Source organism: Gastrolobium bilobum, unplaced genomic scaffold (assembly GCF_033153095.1).
Source record: "Gastrolobium bilobum isolate Gb01-03AN ecotype WA unplaced genomic scaffold, APGP_CSIRO_Gbil_v1 utg10055, whole genome shotgun sequence".
Classification (NCBI taxonomy): domain Eukaryota; kingdom Viridiplantae; phylum Streptophyta; class Magnoliopsida; order Fabales; family Fabaceae; genus Gastrolobium; species Gastrolobium bilobum.
In genome coordinates this window covers 157,049-165,197 of record NW_026895634.1, presented here as the reverse complement: position 1 = coordinate 165,197, position 8,149 = coordinate 157,049, and positions in this window count along the sequence as shown.

The following is an 8,149-nucleotide window of genomic DNA, read 5'->3' as shown; positions in this document are numbered from 1 at the left end:
TCCATTATGCCTAGAAAGGATGTTTGTGATGATTATATTGTAGGAAAGTTGAGCTACATCCTTTTGGTGATAAACAAAAGTGAAAAAGAAGAGAACAAAAGAAAGAAGTCATAATTGAAAATTCACCTCAACAACAAGAACAAAGCCAAGAGCTTACAAAGGAATGGAGAATAACGATATTGGAGATACTTCAAAAAGGTTTAATTTGCAAAATACTCCATAAATTAGCTAAGTCCCTAATCTCTCTATTTGCTTGCATATGACATGATATTGCTATAAATTAGATATGTTGAATGATTTATGCTATTAAAGCCACTTTCTTAATACATGTCTACGAATCTTATGCTTGCTATTATCAAAGTCATGCTAGTCATATGCCTACAACTTGCACATATTATTTGATGCTTCAAAAATGGGAGAAAATCATTTGTCATATCTTTTGCCATATTCTATACAATGTTCAACTAGGATTTGATGCTTCGTATTGCATTATTAATTGCATATCCTAGATCTTTGTGATCTAAATGCTTTGTACTTGGACCATATGCTTATATTTGGATGTTTTGACTTGAATAGATAATTTATGTTGGATTTATGATATATTGAACACTTGAAGATTTAAATCCACTTCCAAAGCATATTTGCATTTACTTGAATCATTTGAATGCTTTGTTATATATCTTGAACTATTCAATGCCATTGATGTTGCCAAAGAAGGAGAATAAGTGCTAATTGAGAAAAGATAATACACTTCTACATAACATGTGGCAAAAAGGTAAAATCAAAGATGAAAGAGGGAGAATGCACTAAAAAGGTAAAAATGAGGTTTGTTGACCCTAGAATTTCCATACTTTTGTCTTTGAAACCATTCATGGATTAAGGGGGAGCTTTGATAGTTGCTTTGATATTATTGTGCAAAATAACAAGTGTTCTTTATTAACATGCTCAATGGAATTTTGTTGCTTTTGCGTGCTTATCTTGATTTATGCTTTTTGATGTTGCCAAAGGGGGAGAAAAATATGAAAATTGAGAAAATTATATTCTTCCACCATATACATATATGTTGATTTGAAACCATTCATAAATTGAGGGAGTATGATATACATTATTTAGGAATATTTGTTATACTAACCCTTTCTCAATTTTAAGTTTGTCATCATCAAAAAGAGGGAGATTGTAGATACAAGGTATGTTTTGATGATAACAAAGTGGCAACAAAAAAAAGAGAAGAGCTTTGATCAAGAGCAAAAAGCATCAACCATATGTGGATATTGGAGATGTATGATGTAGCCACACAAGAAGAATAATGTCATATCAAAGTGGCAAGATCATTGGATCAAGAGCAACAAGAAATAATTAGAAGAGCAACACCAAGATCGAAGACAACTAACCATGGACAACATCTAAGAGAAGCTCAATATCATAACCATGGTGAAAAATGATCAAAACCAACAAAGTGTCAAGCAATGTCATATCCAACAAGTCAAAGCATCAAGTTCAAGAAAAGATCCAAGATACAAGACATGAAGATAAGTCTAAAATCATATTTAGAATATATCTTTATGACTTAGAATATATGTGAGGGTATATGATAGATTGCATTGCATGAGCTTAAAGTTTTTTCTCAAAGTAAACATGTTTTTCAAATTGCATAATCAAGATGTTTTTCAAACATGTTTTTCAAACATGTTTTTCAAATCCATGGAAAAGATACTTGACATATTTTATAAATTCAAAACATATTTATCAAGTCAAGATCTTTCACAAAAAGTGGTTGGAAGAAAGCTAGAACATATTTGAACTTAGAATTTATTGCTTAAATTCACTGCTGCCTTCCATACAACTTTTCGTATCCAAGATGATGGATTTGGATTTTATGTTCTTCATAAAAGTTGTAGATATCTTTTCTATCTTTCCAAAGAGACCAAGATCACATCAATCCGACTAGTATAACTCAAATTATAGCCAAAATACGAAACAATATTTTTGTTGTCAAGTTAGGAATCAATTACCACTGCGACAGATCTCAACGGCTATACAACGGCTAGTTTTTCAAAAGTGATCCCAACGGCTATAAACAACTATAAAACGGCTAGTTTTTCAAATGAGATCCCAACGGCTATAAACGGCTAGTTTCCCAACGGCTAGTTTTTCCAACAGCTAGTTTCTAACGGCTAGTTTTCCAACGGCTAGTTTTCCAACGGCTATAAACAGCTAGTTTTCAATGGAAACACTATAAATACATTCCTTTTGACCCTAAAACATGGATCACCATTCCTACACATCTTAAGGATGATTTGAGAGCTTCTACACTATCACTTGCATATTCTTTTGTATCTTTCAAAGATCAAATATATTTGAGCTCATATCTTGAAAATCCATATACCCATAGTGCTTCAAGTTGTATATCCACACTTTGAGAGTGTACATTCATTTCGAAATATTTTCCCATTGTATTCTTGAGTTGAAAGGGTTGTGAGACCCATTGTTTGAGAGGTGGCCAAATACCTAAGTAAATTTGTAGTGAATTGTAAGGTTACTAAGTACCCGTAAACTTGGAGATTGAAAGGTATCCAAGAACCCGAAGTCTTGGAAGATTGTAAAGGTTTGTCAAGTACCCGTGAAGCTTGACCATTAGTGAAAAAGTTGATCGAGCGGCTTCAGTCTGGACGTAGGTCACAAATGGTGGTGACTGAACCAGGATATATTGTGTTTGCAATTCTCTCAACTCTAAACTCTTTATTTCTAGCACTTTAATTGTTTCTTTGATATCTTGTATGTGCTAGAATAAGTTCTATAATTATGATATATTATATATTATGGATTGTTTGAATGTATTGATTAGCTTTTCACATATCACAGTTTGCTTGAAGTGATTATTTAGAAACTAGAAGTGGACTTTTGCGAAAATCTTGTAATACTCAATTCACCCCCCCCTCTTGAGTATGGAAGCCACATTCCTAACAATAACCAACCCGCAATGAATATGGAGGGTATAATAATGCTATGAATAATCCAGTATAGAATACTGGTAATAATATCAGCAAAAGAACGTTCTCCTGTGCTTCCAGACATGTTGAGCTCCACATTATTTTAGTCAAAGGGTGGATCAATTCCACAAAGATGAGATATCAGTAACTAGAAATTTACTGAAATATAAAATATAATCCTTGTTAGATCGTCAATTTTGTACCAAGGGTGTCTTTCGAGTATACCGAATCAGTATAGCTATCCTTCTTCTGACACAGCAACAAAATTTCACAATCAGTGGTGGGGGTCAACTACTCGAGAATTTCTTTCCTCTTTCCTCTTTTTGGCCCTAGCCCGTGTGGGTTAGGGCCAAAAAGCCCACAGGGCCAAATGAACCTCAATAATCAAGGCCCGCACGGGCCAAAAGCCCTATCGGTTAGAGCCAGCCCGCGGGCCATCCAAAATTATAATTTCACAATTTGTTTATCATATTCAATACATTAAAAAAATATTTTAACAAATAAATTTTTAACACTTTCTTAACGTATCATTAAAAGAGTACGTGATTCCTAGCAGAGTCAAATTCTAATAATGTAAAATAGTTTCGCACGAATAGTAGGTCAGAATTAATCTCTTTTCTAATCATTTGTATCGTGCTTGAATTCTCTCACCAGCTATTTTGTAATTTAATTTTCTCACTGTTTGTCATCATCTTTTTTTTTTTTTTGGTACATTGCCAGGAGGTATCCCCATTCAACCTTCTCCGGGCACCATGCCCTCGGGATACGGCCCGTTTGGGCTAGCCCCTCATTGTAACAGTGGGTGCACTAAGTTTCGCAACCGAAAAAAGGACGAGACTAATTCCCCAACCGAAGATTTTTTGGCTTATCCTCTGGTCCCCAAAGATTTTTCAAGAAACTGCTTGAGGCATGGTTTGATCCCTGCACCAAGCAATCCCTTGGGAGCTCAGCTGCCAACTGAGCTACCTTGGGGGTTATTTGTCATCATCTTTTCTAACCAAATTTTGAACAAAGTGTATTTGGTATTATCTTAACCCTGATCTCATAAAAACCATTGAGAAGATATCATCTTCTTTTTTCCATTTTTTGAAAAATATTTATTATTTTAAAAACACAATATTTTAAATGAAACGGTCATATTTTGATGCATATTTATTGAATTTTTACATTCTCTTTTTTTCAAAATAGTTTTATTTTTTTCTCTTTTAATTTTGTGTAGTAGAAAAAAATATAAAAGGCCATCAAATATATAACAAAATAGGGAGATATTATATTTACCACTAAAAAGTTTTACAAATGTTACTACTAAATTAATCACCGTTGATTTTTGTCAATCTAACGTTTATAATTTATTGGATACACTTATTAATTAATTATTAATTCTTAATAAATTATAAACTTTAGATTGACGGAAATCAACGGTGATTAATTTAATAGTAAGAATTGTAAAAATTTTCAATAATAAGTATAACCGCTTCCGTTTCATTTAAAATTACTTTATCGATACCACATTTACCTGAACATTCTACCCCTTTGCAAATTTTATGTTTAAGCTTCTGTAGCATCCTTCAAGCAGACATATCTTTGAAAGTGAGAAATCCTTCATTCAATTCATTCAGAAAAATACTTTTTTTTTTTTTTTGTGTGTGTGTGCATATAAAAGTTAAGGACAAGAAGAGCTGGGTACCCCATTGCAATGCCAGGGCATGCCACAGGTCTGAACAAGGGTTTATCTGACGGTAAGAATACAAGAAAGTAAATAAATTAACATTGTATTAATATTGATATATAGGTCAGAACTATACTCAGTACACATGAAAGAAAATAAAATAACATTGAAATTGGTAATGTGATCAGCATAATACATTATTGTGATATATAAGATGAATGCTATAGCACCATCCGGTAATAGTATTCATATACTTTTTTTAGGCATCATCTTCAACGTCCACGACATCCCATTATTTTGGAGCAGCCACGGGTGTAAGGGTTAGCTGGGACATGTTCAACCGGGGGTGTTGGACGTGGCACATTTTTCTCACGAACTTCTTTATATGGATTGTCACCACCAAATACGCCTTGATTGAACATAACCATGCTAAGAAGAAGAAAGCAAAAGAACCACGCCTTCATGATGGGGTTTGATGGTGTTGAACTTTGAAACAAATTAAGTTTCTTATCGATCTCGTCTCTGTTGTGCAATTGTGAGCAATACATTGTGCAAATTTATACTTTCTAGTTTATTGCTTTCAGTTATGATATACACCGAATTTGGTTTAATTCTATTGATTGAAAAACAGTGTTATTTTTGGCAATATGCTATTAGAAGAAGATTGGTTGCTTATCTGTTTGGGTAGTTATTGAGGTTAATGTGTTGGAATATATTTTCTAAATATACCATTATTGTTGATTTAAAATGATTTTTTATCTTTCTTAATTTAGTTTCTGACAAGACTTTACCGCCTTAGAGTGGTTTTGTTACCGAATTCTTCTGACCAAACTAGTGTTCCTCGAGCTTAAAGATCAACAAAGTTAATTTCTTTCCTAAGTCACATCTTAATAGTACTTTTTGGTTAAAATAAAAATGGAGTAAATACCATTTTCGGTCCTCAGCAAATTTCACGATACCCGTTTTAGTTCCTTGCAAATAAGAAGGTTATTCATGGTTCTTAAAAAATTCAAAATGAACCCATTTTAGTCCTTTTGAGGGACTAATGTGGATCTTTTTTGAATTTGTGAGAGACCACAATTTTAACTAAATGGATCCATTTTGAATTTCTTAAGGACCACGAATAGGGCTTTTTGCCCCTTATTAATTAATTAATAATCATTTTGTTCCTTATTGAAAACTATTTACCTGCCTTTCTTTAATCGATTAAGTTGAAGATTTAATCGATTCAACAAAGGTTATACCACTTTAGGTTCAAAATCACACACATCGAAGTCTAAGCATGGCGACAACGAGAGGAAGAAAGGGACACTATGGACTGATGGAAAATTTTATATATATAGAGATTTTTTATGCAGTGGCAGTGACAGGGAAAGGGACGAAAAAAAAAAGTGAATTTTTTTTGAAAGTTTCTCTCTCTACATGAGTGTGGAGGATCTTGTTGTTGTTCCTTGTACGTGTGTTTTTGATTTTGGGTTGAGCATAGTCTGCAACAGCGGCGAAAAGGTAAAGGGTGATGATGAGAGAAAATTAATAAGGGAGAGAGAGAGTTAAAGAAGAGAGAGAGAGAGAGAGAGTACGACGGTTTAATAAGGGGCTGAGATTCTGGCACAATATGCTTTCCTTTGTTGAAGATTTAATCGATTAAGTTGAAGATTTAATCGATTAATCTTCAAGTCAACGATTTTTGTCAGTTTTGACCATTTAATCGATTAAATCTTTAACTTAATCGATTAAAAAAGGACATATTGGTAGATAGTTTTCAATAAGGGACAAAATGGTTATTAATTAATTAATAAGAGGCAAAATGGTCAAAAAGTCCCACGAATAGTCTTTTTATTTGTTAGGGACTAAAGCGTAGGGGTGTTCGCGGTCTGGATTGGATCAGTTTTGGAAGCAAAAATCATCCGATCCAATCCCTTCGGTTTGATCATATAATCATCCATTCAGTTTTTATTTTTTTCAAATCCGATCCGATCCAATCCAATTTTTTTCGGTTTGGATCGGATCGGTTTTCGGTTTTTTGAAAATCCTATATTTCATGATTATTGTGCAAATAACATCTTTTGTATATATTGGCTTTGTAAAAAAAAATTTGAAATACAAAAGCATTAGTAAACTATAATATAATTTTTTAAATTTTGGCAATGAGATATGAAGCTCTACAAAGATAAAATTTTGTTAACGAGATATGACTAGATTTTTTCTTGGGTTTAGTTGATGGGTTAATGGGTCTTGGGTTTAAAAATTTTTAGGCTATGATTAGGGAAACACCCAAGTAGGTTGGGGGAAATTAATATATTGGATCGGTTTTCATCAACCCATCTAAAAATCGATCCAATCCAATTAAAATTTGCGGTTTTTAATCGGTTTTCGGTTTTTCAGTTTTCGGTTTATTTGGTTAATGGTTTTTCGGTTCGGTCATCATAGTTTGAATCGGTTTGGATCGGTTGATGAACACCCCTACTAAAGCGGACATAGTAAAATTTGTTAAGGACCAAAAATGATATTTACTCAAAAAGATGATATTCATTGTTCATTTCGAAAAGAGTAAATATTCTTTTTGGTCATCAGCAAATTTCACGATGCCTGCTTTAGTCCCTAACAAATAAAAAGGGTATTCGTGATAGCTAAGAAATTTAAAATAAACTCATTTAGTTAAAATCGTGGTCTCTCACAAATTCAAAAAATCCCACATTAGTCCCTCAAAAGGATTAAAATGGGTCCATTTTAAATTTCTTATGAATCACGAATAGCCTTTTTATTTGTTAGAGACTAAAACGGGCATCATGAAATTTATTGAGGACCGAAAAAGATATTTACTCTTTCGAGAATATAATTAATGTCCTTATGAATATATAATATTCTGTCCATTTTTAAAATTTTATCTTATTAACATTTTTAAATCGAGGAAAGCTGATTTAGAAGATAAAAAAAACAACATCTCTCTCTCTCTCTGTGTATATAGATATATAACAAAAAAGAAAAAGTCAAATACAACTAACGCAAAATAATTAATTAATAAAATATGACGAAATATAGCAAGCATAAGAGCAAGAAAGGAGAAAACAAAGCAATATTGGTAGAACATTACACGAGCCTTTCACTTGGAAAATTGTAAGGTATTGATATTCAAGTGATTATGAGCAATTTAATTTTTTGTTTTCTCCTAAGTAATGGTTTTGAATTCGAGTGATGGAAATGAAGAAAATAATATTGAGATAAAAACAGAAAAACAAAACAAAAATGCAAGGTAAGGTGCATAAAGCACTTTCAAAACTCACTAAACTTGAGGTTTGATGTTTCTTCTCACCAAAAGTTAAAGCCACAGTTGGTGGCTTTTGTCCTCCCATAGTCCCATGCACAATTCAAGATCACTACTATTGAATTAGTGGATTTTGGAGTTTAAATCAGTTTTAAAATCCGGATCAGACAAGCCTATAGGAGTGAGCAATGTTACCACTTACCACTAGGTCAGCCTCAATTGTTG